General features: G+C 42.0%; 1 long non-coding RNA gene across 1 annotated transcript in view; it reads left to right on the forward strand.

Moving 5' to 3' along the window:
- LOC145342689 (uncharacterized) overlaps positions 1-16,056 on the forward strand; it is a 102,455-nt gene that overhangs the window by 49,357 nt on the left and 37,042 nt on the right. Inside the window, exon 2 of the long non-coding RNA XR_013886589.1 lies at positions 5,912-6,136. This is a non-coding gene — a long non-coding RNA (uncharacterized LOC145342689). The remainder of the gene's footprint in view (positions 1-5,911; positions 6,137-16,056) is intronic.

The following is a 16,056-nucleotide window of genomic DNA, read 5'->3' on the forward strand; positions in this document are numbered from 1 at the left end:
CCACTTGTATCATGTATTTTCGTGACACTACCTCTGTTAGTTATTTCTAATTGATGAAGGCAGTAATTCTTTCAAATACCTAATGCACTCATTTCCGAATCACCTCCAATACTGTCATTGCAAAGTAGAGTTTCAAATCTTTTGTATAATATTCCATACATGGGGTGGAATTTTACTGGTTTGCCCCACCAGAGCGATAGCTGTAAAATCAGGAACATGCCTGATTTCTCCCCTTTTGCAATCTTACGGGAGTCTTCAGTGCAGTTAACCTCTTGCCCATTTCTGGCGAGAGGCTGATTAATGTATTTAAAATTTATTTAAATGAAGATTTACATCTGTTTAGCGAGCCCAGTGTTCAATCATCTGGGCTCATTTGTCTTTATGGAGGAGAGAATCTTTCCCAGCGAGGAAAACATCTGCTTCCCATGTAATGGCCTCACTTGTAGAAGGCTATTGATGTTCCCCAGGGAGGCCGAGAGCAAGAGAGAGAGTGTCCTTTGGCACTGCCAGCCTGACACCTCGGCAATGCCCACAGGGCAACTTGGCATAGGATGGGGCCTGAATAGGCATGGTTTATGGGGAGAGGCCTGTAGAGGCAGGGCTACGCCAGGGCAGCCTGATCGGGGAGGGAGAGTTGGTGGTGGGGGACGGGGGGGGAGAGGTGCTTCCATTCTGCATAGCAATTGGAATGAAGAGAGTGGAGGCCCCCTACATCTCTGCTATTTCAATCAATGAGGAGGGCAGAGGGACCACTGCCACTCTGCATCAGACTGATGGGGGGTGGGCTCAATTGGTCTGGGCAGCTGTGGGGTGGTGTGGAATTTGCGATTGGCCCCATGAGTCCCCATAATTGCTGGGAGGTGGGGGAGCGATGTTGTGTTCAGGCTAGCTGCAGCAGGAGAGGCCTGACAGCTCTCCTTCTCTCTGTCAGGCATCTGCTGTTGCTACTGCACAAGTGCAGCATCAGAGGTCTGCACATGCGCAATAGAGCACTTTCCTGCTGCTGCTGGCTGATGAATTTAGCCCCCAAAACTACCTCTAGTAGCCCCAAAAACTACCTCTAGTAGCTAGAAACAGTCTGGTCAGTTCTTTCATGCACTATGTGTACAAGATTGGGCATAAAAACTCACCCAAAAAATGGATCTACAACTCTCCCATTTTCACACTGGCTAGACACTTAGGATCATTCTTTGTAAAATTCTGCCCACCCATGGTCTCACAAATGATTTATATAAGAGCATGGTAATTGGTTTCAAGTCATGGTTGAAAAACTACCTATGATGTGTTCTAATATTTGACCAGCCTTATAAATAACAGCTTCAGTGAATGGCCAAATAATCACACCCTTGTTTTCTTTCTCTGCTAATGAATTCTGATTTACCATATGCATTACTTTTTTGCTTGATCTGTTCATAAACACCAAGGCTGTTCCATGATCTTCACAAAAGAAGGGTTGTGCAGTATTTCCATTTTTCAGCTTTGACATTTCTGGTCAGAAGTTTTAAATTACCTTTTTGGAGGTGTGGAAATTTTTGTTCTCAAGTCGCTGTAGGCTATTTTGTGAACCCTTTGACTGATGCGATCTTGGAGTGAAATCAATTTGTCAAGCTAAGTCTACCAAGGAACATTGTGCGTGCAGAGATGGAGTGCAATTTGTTTATCGGAACAAAGTCGAAATCTTCAAACACATTAACACTAATTTCTAACAAATTTAAATAGAAATCCTGGACTCAACTCAAAAGCATTAAAAAATGTCAAATGTTCAGAATAAACATTTACTCCTTGAAATGTAATATTGTCAAAACACTAGCAGAATTACTCTTATCCTAACAAGTTTAACAATTGTTTAACCATTACAGATAAATTAATAAACCAAACCATTTCTTCATTATGTTCTTCTATGCATTTCTATTTGATTAATACTATTAAAATAATTTAATTTCAAGCGGCACTCAGGCATTTATTCAGCCAAGGCCAGAACAATTGAAAATCTTACCCAGAGGGTCTCGAACCTTTGCAGCGGACAACACAATTATTTCTCACCTACAGTCACTAACTGATTTCTCTGGACAAAATGAATTTCAGACTCTTCACAGACAAGTGAATGCAAAGCCTTCTGCTGGAGGCTTTAAAATGTTCATTTCACTACTTACCAATTGCAAGTGGAATAACCAGAGGAACTAACAATGGCACTGAAACTGAATTGAACAGAGACACATATTTTGTGGGATGTAGGGATGGGAGATGGGAGTGGGGTGGAGAATGATGTGCCATGTACAGGGTACTGTGGGGGGAGAGGGTGGTGGGCTGGCTACGAGGTTGGGGGGACCAGGGGCGGGGGGGGGGGGGGAGGTGTGGTGGTGAACTGTCGATGTTTGCCTTTATTATCCTTCTGATGGTCCCTTAAGGATACTGGATATGCACAGAAATCCCAAAAGGTGCAGGCTGTCACTCAGAGTTCCATCAAGTGCTGTGCTGTAAATCCCCCCAAAGCCACTAGTCACTGAACCACATTGTCCAGGGATTTATCATGGATCTTGATGGCCAGGGTCAGTTTTGTGTGGCAGGACCTGGCTGGTGGAGAACTTTCTTTTTTCCCAGACGTTTAGTCTGAGATCCATTCTCTCATATACCATGGTGAACGTGTTGGCAATGGTTTGAAGCTCAGCCTCTGAGTTTGTGCAGTGCGCATTGTTTGCATACTGCAGCTCGATGTTAGAAGTTAGGGTAGTCTTGTTTCTGGTCTGGAGTCGTCAGATGTTGAACAGTTTCCCACTTGTCCAGTCGGTTATCTCCACAAGGTGATGGGGTGGAGTGTTGCTGTGAGAAAGATGGACTGGAACATTGGTACAATGGGGTTGTTTGATCCCAGTTTGCACTCATATTGGGTCAGTTACTAAAACGTAGAATCTCTGCAGTGCAGAAGGAGGCCATTTAGCCCATCGGGTCTGCACTGACTCTCCAAAAGAACATCTTGCCCAGGCCTGTCCCCATAACCCCACGCATTTATCATGGCTTATCCACCTAACCTACACACTATGGGAGGAAACTGGACTAGCCGAAGGAAACCCATGCAAACATGGGGAAGGCATCAAACTCCACACAGTCACCCTAGGCAAAAATCAAAGCTGGGACTCTGGCACCATGAGGCAGCAGTGTTAACCACTATGCCACTGTGCCTCAATGAAAATTTTAACTTTCCCACTCCCACATCGTCATTTAAAAAGTTAACACCTTGTTCAGTCAGGTCTGGGTTTTTAACTATAAGATTATTAATACCATTGGATGACCAACACAACTGACCTTGAAAAATTAATTTTCTGTTCATCATGTGTTGTTAAATGATTAATTAGCAGATTTTTTTAAAGTTAATCATTTTTAATGGTAAGTTTTTCTCATAGGCTATTTTGCTGTTCACCCTTATCAAAATTTGTAACTCCCAGTCATTCATCTGCTTCATGCAAATAATTTAGAAAGTGATTTATTTTGATGCTATTTGATAATAATCTCTTCAGTTCCCCCGTCTTAGACCTTAGACCCCCATCCCACCCGACCCCCCACCCCCCCACCCTCACCACCACCACCACCACACTCAGGATCCCCAGTGCAAATCTTGCACTGCATCTGAAACCCTGTTAGGGATACTCTAACCCATCATTTTGTATACTGAAGCAGGGGGAGGGGGTGAAGGAGGTAAGTGCTGTGCCCGTGTGCCCACCTGCCACTACCGGTCTGAAGAGGGAGTGTCCCCCAAGAGACCTGGGGTTTGGGTGGTCTCTGACTGAGAGGAAGGGCTTGATCTCAGGATTTGTGCCCAGGAAGGGGTCTACCGGTTGCACTTGTCCTTGTTGCCCAGGGAAAGTTGTTGTTCTCTTTATAAACATTGCGGTTAGAAAAGGGGAAGTTAGACTTCCTTAAATATCCAACAACAATGTTTATAAACATCCATCCTTTGATTGACATGTTGGATATTTAACTGGGCTTAACTTTCTCTTTTCTAACTGCGATGTTTATAAAGCAGCCGAGATGCATTCAACTATGAAGGCAGAGAAAGACATAAAAGGCTCTTTTCTTGTGGCTAAGTAATCCATACCCTGTCAATTAAAGTATTTTCAGCGGGTGCAGTCACCAGATGCTAACTTTTCATTGTTAAAAGGGTTCTCCCCAGTGAAACTGACCATCCAAGCATTTCAAATGGGTTTCACAGCAGCTGTAGACTCTAAGAAAAACCAATGGAATCTTCCAGGAAACCCTGACAGACCATTTCAATCAGAGCACTTTAAAATGTGCTTTGACACCTGGACCAACCCCTATTATGGAATGGAGTGTGCGGTGATTTTGAACGTTAGCCTGGAAAACCAGCTTCAGAGTGCTCAAGTGTCATTGCCTTAAGGTGCCCTAATCTCTCAATAAGCTGGGAAGCCTCCCAGCCCCACCTTCACAATAGACATCGCCACCCACCCCCCCGTCATTATCGGCTGCATGTTCTTCCGCCACATCCAACAGAACATCCAACATCCAACACTGGCAACAGAATATAAGGACCCTCCTGATGAGTTCCTGGTGGACCCCCATTAGCCCCCTCTTCCACTTGCATAGCATTCCCTGTACTCCCCTTTACGTAGCCCCACTGCATAAGCCCCCGTCATTCTGCATATCCCTGTCATAGACTCACCCCCGTCCCACTTAAGGCCCCACTCAGGACACACTCCCGGCACTGCCCCGGCACACTTATAGTGCCTAACTGGGCACTGCCATGGTGCCAGGTGGGTAGTGCCAGTGTGACAAGTGGGCATTGTCTGGCCACCAGGGGTTTTATTGGCCACCAATCCCCCCAGCATGGCTATCACATCTGATTTCCACTGATGGAGACCAGCGTGACCTCACACCAGTGAAGGGGGAAGCTACCTTGTGGGATGCATTAATGTCATGCAAATTATAACATTAATATGCAAATCAACTTCACGCTTACAAAGGGAATGGAGCCAATCCCACTGGCAGAACAGGACTGGGGACAATGCTTGCAGTGCCAAACCAGGCGTGAATCTGATTTTCGGCTTTGCACGCAATTTTACCAGATCATGGCCATTAGAACACAAAAAGTTCTTCATAATCTTCTGCTTGGATTATATTTGAACTGCATGGAGAGCATTTGTTAAAAAAGACCCCACATTTTCTCGTGTTTTCATTCTTTCCTGGCCTATTGGATATCCACTCCAGTTTGTAATAGCTTATGGGTTGCGATATTGCACTCTGAATCCAACTGTGGTTCTATCACCTAAGAGATTCGATCTTCTTTGTGAACCAGTTTAGAGGTTACAAAAGGCTTCTTTTTTAACTTGTGTGCTATTTATTCCTGTGCTGTCAATCTGCAGATTCTAAATCATTCTGTAATGGTTAGTTTAATAAAAGCAATCCAAGACTTGCAAAGTGCTCTCAACCTTCAGTCTCCCATTGATTTTCATTATAATTGGGGAGGATATTGAATAGAAATGGCAGTACAGATGACTTCTACACATTGCAGATACATATTGTTTATCTACCTAGCTATATTTCTTTAAATCACAGTGATATATAAACCGGGTAATTTCTTCAGTCACAATTTGGATTTAGTTACATATCTTATTAAACTAAGATTAATTTTTGCACAATTCCACCCATTGGGTTAAGTCTGGTTTTGAGCAATGCTATCTCATCATTTTCAAAGTGGTGTCTATTTCTGAACAAACTGGAAACCTACAGTTAAAATGGCCAATATCTACTTGCAAAAAAATTGCAGCAATTGTACAAGTAGCAAATACTAACAGTATTACATGCATGTAATATAAAGACAAGAGGGTTTAGTTTCCTCTTAGTACACTGAACATTGAATGCAAACAAACATTTTTCTATCTCTTTAATGTGCTTACAGGGACAGATTTGTCTATTCCCCAGTGGTGGGGTGGAGATGCCATGTAAAAGTCCATAGACTTTAGTGAGACCAGAAGATCCCACCAATGACCAATGGACTGCTGTAAGAAAATCCACTGTAAGGGCTTGGCGGAGAAAAGAACAGCCAAAGAACTCAATGTGGTAGAAGAACAAAGAAGCTTAAAGATAAAGATGAAGAAACCATTAAAAATATCATCACAAGGCAGTAAGGCAATTCAAATTGTTGATAAAGCGCTGGATTTTAGGGCTACCGAACTCTAGTGAAGTGATGTTAAACTTGCAAAGGGTCTTGCGCAAAGTCCTTCATACATTGTGTCCCTTCATAGGGTGTTGTACTTGTAGCAAAAGTGAAAACAATTATTTACAAGGATGTTCGATTACTGATGGAGGAGTTTGAATTAGAAAAGAGAAGACTTTGAAAGGAACCTAATAGAGATCTATAAAATTATATACAAGTTGGATAGGGAAAGAATATTTCCACTTGTGGAAGAATCCAAAGCGAGGGATCATCAATACAAGATAATTGCTAATAAATCCAAGAGGGAAATGAGGGGAAGTTTCTTCACTCAGAATGGTTAGAATGTGGAAGTCATGAGCACAGAAAGTGGTTGAGGTAAATAGTTTATTAGCGATCAAAGGAAAACTAGATGAATGCATGAGAGGAAAGAAGTCAGAGAGATAGAAGGGATGTGTTGATATTACAGAAGGTGGAGTAAAGATTCACAAGAATGGCTTTGGGGATGAGGAACTTCAGTTATGTGGATAACATGGGGCTACTGTCCTCAGAGAAGGTTCAATGGTGATGTGATTAACGCATTCTAAATCATGAGGGGTCTGGACAGAGTTGATAGGATCAAGAACTGAAGGATACTGATTTAAGGTGAATGACAAAAGCACCATGAGGAAAAGGTTTTTTTTTACATAGCAAATGGTTGTGATCTGGCACTCTCTGAGAGTGTTGGAGCCAGCTTCAAATGTGGATTTTAAAAGGGAATTGAATAATTACCTGAAGAGAAAAAAAATACAAGGATGTGAGGAGAAGGTGGGTAATGCGATTAGCTGTGTTACCCTTACAGAGAACCAACACAAGTATAATGGTATGAATGGCCTTTCCCTGTGCTGCAATAAGCTATGAATCTATTGTTATGATCGGATTAGGAGAGGTGAACTGACTCCTCTTTGTCCCACTCCTGGGTTGGTTATAACAGAATTTGAATTTACAAAGGTGTTATCGCCAATTCAACGTACATAATTAACTGTATGCCACAATGTAAGAAATAAGCCAGCCAGGTTTCTTAAGTTAATATATGGAGCTTTTTGCAAAAATTCACTCAGGTAAAGATGCAGAAATTATTAACAAAAGGTTTAAAAGAGACAAATGTTTCTTTTTATCACAAAAGCAACAATAACACACATACAACCAACTACTCACTCCTTCAAGCATGTAAAAAGAGATAAAGCTTTGCAGAATTCCAATCTTAAAACTTGGCAAAGTAAAAAATAGAAAGTCAAAAGTAATTATTTTCTGGACGCTTGTTTATAGCTGAAGGGTCAATTTCCACAGTCTCTGCTGGTACTGAGGTTTTCCACTGGAGCAGGCACTCAACAATCATGGCTGATTCTTTATTTCTCTTGGAAACAGTGATGTTGATTTGGAATCTACCTTCAAGAACTTTTGGTTTGCAGCAGTGAGAGCTACTGGTGGATTATCAAACCACAAACAGTTCAGCTTTGATGAGAGAAGCTTCAGAAGAAGAGGGAGAATGGTGAAGCGATGGGGGTGTTTGAGGTAGTTGTCTCCACTGTCCCTGTGGGAATATCTCAAACTATTAGTTCAAATCCACTATATTTTACACCCAACAGCTAGACTTGGTAACTTCTCCCTGATTTCATTCTGGGCAAAAAGCATCCAATCAGCTGCCTGGGGATCTTTCGAATCATAGAATCATAGAAACCCTACAGTGCAGAAAGAGACCATTTGGCCCATCGAGGCTGCACCGACTACAATCCCACCCATTCCCTACCTCCATATCCCTACATATTTACCCGCTAATCTCTCTAACCTACACATCTCAAAATACTAAGGGGCAATTTTTAGTATGGCCAATCAACTAACCTGCACGTCTTTGGATCTCTTGTGTGTACTACAGATGCATCTTGTGGTTGCACATTGATGGAGTAGAATCTTCTGCAATTTATGAACACTCCTGAATGACCTATGGATGCCTTCACTTCCACATTTGGACAATTGGTAGTGTCGTGCATCTATGTTAAGCCAGTCAGAATAGCAAACCAATTGCCCATTTAATTTGATTGGCAGGTGAAGTTGTCATAATTGGTGGTTCTGGCAAGGAGACCTGCTTTATACTTGTGCCTGCTGCCAATTGGGAGATCACCAACAGAATCCTGAAAGGATCCAGAGGCAAGATATGTTCAGGGGTGTTGGCATGTTGATAGCCACTGTCATTTGCTATTGTAAGATGGGCTGTATTCCTTGACTGGCAAGACTCGTAGATGCTCAGAGACAGACCCAATGTGAGGCAGCTGCAGTTAAAACTATCAATGGTGAAGATTCTGAACACAGTCTGATCACAGATAAGGCAGAGGACTGTTTCTTATCCCATAGAGGAAGTGACTGCAGATGCAGTAATCTGCATCCTTAACAAACATCTGGTTTGACAAAGGGTCATCTGGACTTGAAACATCAGCTCTTTCCTCTCCTTACAGATGCTGTCAGACTTGTTGAGATTTTCCAGCATTTCGTTTTGGTTTCAGATTCCAGCACCTGTAGTAATTTGCTTTTAACATCTGGTTCCATTTCTTTTCGTTCATGTGGTAAATCATTTTCAATAGCTTTGAAACTGTAAATAAAAACCATTTTAAAACTGCATGTGTTGAAAATTTGGAATACACAGCAAGTCAGTCAGCATCTATGAAGAGAGAAAAACTGGTTATCATTTGGTTATGAGCTCTGACTTCACTTATTTTCTTCTCCCTGCTGCTTTTAGTTTGGTTTTGCTATCTTTTCTCCACATGCAGTAAAATAAAAAAGGCCAGATGACCATTCCAAATATTCCCCTTGCATCCAATGCCAATTATTATGATAATCAAGTTTGATAAATCTGTGGGCAAGATTCTGGACAGTGCAAGCTCCAGCATTGTGGTAATCAGCTTTCTCGCAATGCAGCCTCAGCGACGCTGACAGAAGCAGCCCAGAATTTACATTATATATATCTAATACAGGTGCCATGTGCTTCATACATATATCCTGCTCTTCAATTCAATTAGGCTGCTTTCCCCAACAAAAGTTTTGTTAGATAGATTGTCAATCCCACATGGTATGTAAGTTGTTGACTGGGCTTTGAAGCTATTTTTGCAATGCCATCGGGGTGACATGGTGGCGTGATTAGCATTGCTGCCTCACAGTGCCAGGGACTAGGGTTCAATTCCCGGCTTCAGTCACTGTCTGGCTGAGTCTGCGCATTCTCCCCATGTCTACGAGGGTTTCCTCCGGGTGCTCCGGTTTCCTCCTACAGCCCAAAAGACATGCTGGTTAGGTGTATTGGCTATGCTAAATTCTCCCTCAGTGTACCCGCACAGGTACCAGAGTATGACGATTAGGAGATTTTCACAATAACTTCATTGCACTGTTAGTGTAAGCCTACTTGTGACACTAATAAACACACTTTAAACTGAACTAGTGCAATAATAAACTGTGCCCAACAATCTACATAAAACTGTGAAGAAAGAAACCACAGGATGTGTCCTTTAAGAGGCCACAATTACGCCAGTTACATTGATGTGATGCCAACATTAAGTAGTTTTTAGTATGTGAAATATCTGTTGAGCCGAAATTGCTATTCAAGCACCTTATTTACAGAGCAATATGCAGAAGCAACATTTAATTAATCCTGGAAAAATAAAGAAGATAATGGAACATTATCCTGGCTTTCGTTCCATAAGGAATTTAGTGCTAATCTGAATAAAAGCTTATACCAATTGTACAAGAGATAAACTGGCCATTTTGTGAATTAAATGGGAACAGCACAAAGAGTGCAGAAATATAAATTGTCTCAGGAACATGCTTTACTTGAAATGAACACAACTGGGAACCCACCATGGCAACTGCTTAATACAATTTTCTTTCTGTATTTAAGTTCCAGTTCTTCAAAGGCTGAGTGATCACAAAGCATTGTGTAATCAATCCTAGAGCTAATTAATGCAGAAATTAATATGCATGACATTACAGACTGGCTTAAATAATTATTAACTACAGTGACAAAGGATGATTCATTTTCATTGTGTTATTAAGTGCATAAGAACAAAGTATTATTTTTAAGTTAGAATTTCCAAATCACTGAACAGAAATTGCATTAAAAATTCAGCGTGTTGTTTTTTTTGTAACATTTACATGACAACTAACTTAAACAGGAACAGAGCCCAGTAAAATGAGATCTGTTACTGTTTAAACCAGCTCCAAATAATGTTGAGTTGGCATCATTTGTTCCATGAAAGCTAAAGTTGGAGGTTTTGATGCTTGACCTCCCTTTGTTACCCGGATTTGGCCAGGAACAGCTCTGTACAGGGCCCAAGGTTTTTTTTTAGCATACTCACACACACTTGCTTTCTTGCCTTTGGGGAATAAATGGAGAAGTGGTAATGGGATTTGCTGGCTGATTAATGGCTCATTGGATCACATCATGAATGCTCCTCTTGTGGCCAACAAATCCTGATGTGGGATTTGAACCTGGAGCTTCTGACGCAGACATAGGAATGCTGCAAGACCTCAGCAGAGCATATATACAGGCTTGTAAGATGAGCTGAGCAGTGGTAAATGGAGTTTACCCCTGAAAAGTGTGAGGTGATGCATTTTGGGTGGTCTAATACAGAATGAATAGTAGGATGCTAGGAAGTATAACGGGCCAGAGTGTGTATGCCTAAAGATTCCAAAGGCAAAAGGTTGGATGATTAGGAGGGCATTTGGAATACTTGCCTTACAGGGGGACTGGGGGAAGAGGTCAGATATTTGGAGAGAAGAGCGGGGGTCCAGCAAGGGGCAAGAGGTCCAATGTTTCGGAGAGAGGGGGTGCCGACACTGACTGATGTGGGCTGGGACTGGGAGGAGTGGCGGGTGAAACAGAGAGGTGCTGACTCTGATCAGGGGAGTGGGATGGTGAATGCTGACTTCGATCAGTGTGGGAGGTGAAAGGACATCCATGGTGTGCTTGGGTGGAAAGGGTGAGGGTGGAAGGATGATTCTTGTTTTGATTAGGGTGCTCTTTATCATGGTGCCCTGATCACAGCCCTGTCAGACTTTGCTGCTGTCTTTAAGCCCCACCCTTTGCATGACAGCATGATTTGGGGAGGAAACTGACCTATCTCTCTGAAGAAATATACACCATTTTTCTCACTGGAATTTACACTGCCAAATTCTGGTAAGATATCCTGGCCCCCTACAAATCTGATACGATCCTGTTTCCTTACCCAACACTTTTATCCTACTGCATTTTCTGACCTATCTGTTGGATCTGGGGAACTGGTGAGTCCATGGTTCAGATGGGAGCCTGTTTGGAATATGCAAGTCAAGCTCCTACATCAGTAATAGAGCCCAATAGCACTTTGACGTACAACTGGGCAGAGCATGCATCAATCTGTTAAGCACTGCTACTGAACAATGGTCCGTTAAAGAACTAGGTGTATCCAAGGCAGGTTAAAACTTCATTTCTTATCAACACCCTGGTCTTCTGCTGACTTAAACATTCTCGCACCCCTTGTCCTCCTAATTGTCTCTGTTTCTTATTTTCTGCTCTGTGGAGGAGCTACAGATTTGTGTGTCCTTCCAGCATTTGTGTGTACCTCAATAGTAATACGAAAATGGGATATGGCCTTGAGCCTCACGTCCAAGGCAGTTGGTGGACAGCATGTGATAAAAATTGCCTTCACAATCTGTAAAATCACAACATTTTGCACCTGTCCTTTATTCACTTGCTTCATGCTAATCTAAAATAGAAAGATTATCAAAGGGAGGATCCACTGGGGGAAGGTAGAAGCACACTGATTTCATTGGCACTAGAGCTAACTACATTAAAACTGACTGCTTTCCCACAATAGAACAGATTAGCAACAACTATGTTTGTGCTCAATTTTCCCGGGGCTTTGTCAGCTTATAGGTAGCAAAGTTGAAAATTAGCCTCACCAGTGGATTGCCCTCATATGCAAACATGGATCTTTTTAGCCTTCTAAATTTGAACTGCAACGGCGAAAGGACTTTAGTCTCAAGACTTTCCAAAACTCTTCCCCCTTCCCCAAAATTAGTGATTCCCTAAACTTTGAAAGGATGTCAAGAATTGACAAGAGTCAAAGGATTGACAAAAATGATCCCTGGAATAAAGAGCTTATCATTTGAGGAATGGTTGAGGACCCTGGGCCTGTAATCGTTGGAGTTTAGAAGGATTAGGTGGGGGGAGGGGGGAATCTTATTGAAACTTACAGGATACTGCAAGGCCTGGATAGAGTGGACATGAAGAGGATATTTCCACTATTAGGAAAAACTAGAACCAGAGGGCGCAACCTCGGGTTAAAGGAGCAATCATTTATAACAGAGTTGAGGAGGAATTTCTTAAGCCTCTGTGGAACTTTTTGATGCAGAAGGCTGTGGAGGCCAGGCCATTGAGATCATTGTCTTTAAGACAGAGATAGATAGGTTCTTGATTAATAAGGTGATCAGGGATTATGGGGAAATGGCAGGAGATTGAGGTTGAGAAAAATACCAACCACGATTGAATGTAGAGCAGAGCCAATGGGCTGAATGGCCTAATTCTGTCCCTATGGCTTATGGTCTTATGTCTTTTGGAGACCTCTGAAGTTTTATTTAAATGAGAAATAACTGCAGTGATGAAGGATAAATCGTTTTCAGTGCTACAAATTTCATGTGAACAAAATATCTTTTTATATTGAAATTTCCAGGTTAATAATAAAAAAACTGCTTTAAAAATTCAGCTGCAGTTTGCAATATCCAGTACAGACATCTTCTTTATCAAAAGAAAAATGTGTACTCCCAGCCTTTGGTGGTTTGAGCCTGCAGTGTCAACCATTGGGTTTCCTACACTATTAGCTGGCCCTAAAAGAACAAAAGACACAGGAGCCAAGTGAATTGCAGTAGAGAATTAGCTAACCGATGTTGTTTAAGCTTATTAAGTACATAGTTATCCCTTCAGCAAGCATGGCATTAGAACTGCATGCTGATTGTTTCTGCAGTTGTAACACAACTGACCTTACAGAAAGCACACTCAATTTTCCCTTCCATATCTGCCAAGGTGCTGAGATCAAACAAGAGTAGATTTTAGTTTTCAATTAATGCACACTTAGGTAGACTTAGAGGAAATTAACTCATGCTGAAATGAGAGGGCTGTAGAAAAGCATAAAATAGCCTCCTTATATACCAACTCCAGGATGGGAGTGTGCATTTAAATGGTAAGCTCACCAGTAAACAATATGAAAATACCTTATTTTAATGTCATTAATATTTAATTCCTATCCAAGGGAAAGATAATTGAAATTATTCAAATTTTTCTTTCAAATAGCAGAAATAAGCATGGGTCACTTGACCTATGTAAATGAAGCCTACTTGTAGTCATTTCAGAAAGTTTTAACTAAATGCAAACTATAAGGCAGACTGTGTTGGTGAGTGCATCGTGTTAGTACACAATGTTCTCGAATCAATTGAAACGCCTAGGAATTACACAAGCAAACGTGTGACAAGATTGTGTGATTTTACTCGACTATTGGAACACAATGAGTAGCACCTTTATTTTAAATTGGATTGTTAAATCCATCAAAATGATGGGCAATGAAATACCATCCAAGCATAGCGAGATTCAACAACTCCACTCACTTCCAGGAGTAGTGAAACAGGGGGTGGTTAAAAAAACACACTTAAGGCTTTGGCAGTCAACCAGACTCCAAAGCTTTAAACATGCAGCATCAGAATCTAAAAATCACTACAAGACTTTAAAGGGGTCCATATTAAGGAAAGAGTTCGCTGAAGGCAAATGATGGCAATGTATCCACTGCTCCACTCCCATTAATCAGAACAAGTTATAGAATCTAATTGCTGACCATTTTCATGTAAGATATCCAATCTATCTTCTCATTCTTCAGCTTCGAACATGCTAATTATAAAGATTTGCTCATTAAAAAATATACATTTCTAAATATTAACAGTTGGCAATTTTCAGTCTCTTGTTCCAGAGTTCATAGAACATAGAACATAGAACATTACAGCGCAGAACAGGCCCTTCGGCCCACGATGTTGCGCCGACCAGTTAAAAAAAAAGCAATGACCCTCTAACCTAAACCAATCCCTTTTCATCCATAAACCTATCCACGGATCTCTTAAACGCCCCCAAACTAGGTGCATTTACAACTGTAGCAGGCAGGGCATTCCAATCCCTCACCACCCTCTGGGTAAAGAACCTACCCCTGACATCTGTCCTATAACTACCCCGCCTTAATTTAAAGCCATGCCCCCTTGTGCTAGCTTTCTCCATCCGAGGAAAAAGGCTATCACTATCCACCCTATCTAAACCTCTAATCATCTTATATGTTTCAATAAGATCCCCTCTTAGCCGCCTTCTTTCTAACGAAAACAACCCCAAATCCCTCAGTCTCTCCTCATAGGACCTCCCCTCCATACCAGGCAACATCCTGGTAAACCTCCTCTGCACCCTCTCCAAAGCCTCCACATCCTTCCTATAATGTGGGGACCAGAACTGCATACAATACTCCAAGTGCGGTCGCACCAGAGTTGTGTACAGTTGCAACATGATGCTGCGACTCCTAAATTCAATCCCCCTACCAATAAACGCCAAGACACCGTATGCCTTCTTAACAACCTTATCTACTTGATTCCCAACTTTCAGGGATCTATGTACACATACACCTAGATCCCTCTGTTCATCCACACTATTCAGAGTCCTCCCGTTAGCCCTATACTCGACACATCTGTTATTCCTACCAAAGTGAATTACCTCACACTTCTCCGCATTAAACTCCATCCGCCACCTCTCGGCCCAGCTCTGCAACCTGTCTAAGTCTTCCTGAAAACTATGACACCCTTCCTCACAATCTACCACACCTCCGACTTTGGTGTCATCAGCAAATTTACTAATCCACCCAACTATACCCTCATCCAGATCATTAATAAAAATTACAAACAGCAGTGGCCCCAAAACAGATCCCTGAGGCACACCACTCGTAACTGAACTCCATGACGAATATTTACCATCAACCACCACCCTCTGTCTCCTATCTGCTAGCCAATTCCTGATCCAATTTCCTAGATTACCCTCAATCCCATACATCTGCATTTTCTGCAGAAGCCTACCATGGTGAACCTTATCAAACGCCTTACTAAAATCCATATATACCACGTCAACTGCCTTACCCCCATCCACCTCTTTGGTCACTTTCTCAAAAAACTCAATAAGGTTAGTAAGGCACGACCTACCTGCTACAAAACCATGCTGACTATCTCCAATCAATTCATTACTCTCCAACTATAAATCCTATCCCTAATAATTTTTTCTAAATCCTTGCCCACAACAGAAGTAAGACTCACCGGTCTATAATTCCCGGGGAAGTCTCTGTTCCCCTTCTTAAACAATGGGACAACATTCGCTATCCTCCAATCTTCCGGTGCTATACCTGAGACCAACGACGACCTGAAGATCAGAGCCAGAGGCTCTGCAATCACCTTTCTTGCCTCCCAGAGAATCCTAGGGTAAATCCCGTCCGGACCAGGGGACTTATCTATTTTCAAACCCTCAAGAATATCCAACACATCCCCCTTATCAACTGCAATACTGTCTAGTTTACACTCCTTCAACCCAGTGTTCTCCTCAGCTACATTCATGTCCCCCTGCGTGAACACCGAAGAGAAATATTGGTTCAATGCCTCTCCAATCTCTTCCGGTTCCACACACAACTTCCCTCTGCTGTCTGTAACTGGCCCTAATCTTGCCCTAACCAACCTTCTGTTCTTAACATACCTATAGAACACCTTAGGATTCTCCTTGATCCTATCAGCCAAAGTCTTCTCATGCCCTCTTTTAGCCCTTCTTAACT

This window comes from Carcharhinus amblyrhynchos, chromosome 4 (genome assembly GCF_965287045.1).
Source record: "Carcharhinus amblyrhynchos chromosome 4, sCarAmb.v2.hapA, whole genome shotgun sequence".
NCBI lineage: Eukaryota > Metazoa > Chordata > Chondrichthyes > Carcharhiniformes > Carcharhinidae > Carcharhinus > Carcharhinus amblyrhynchos.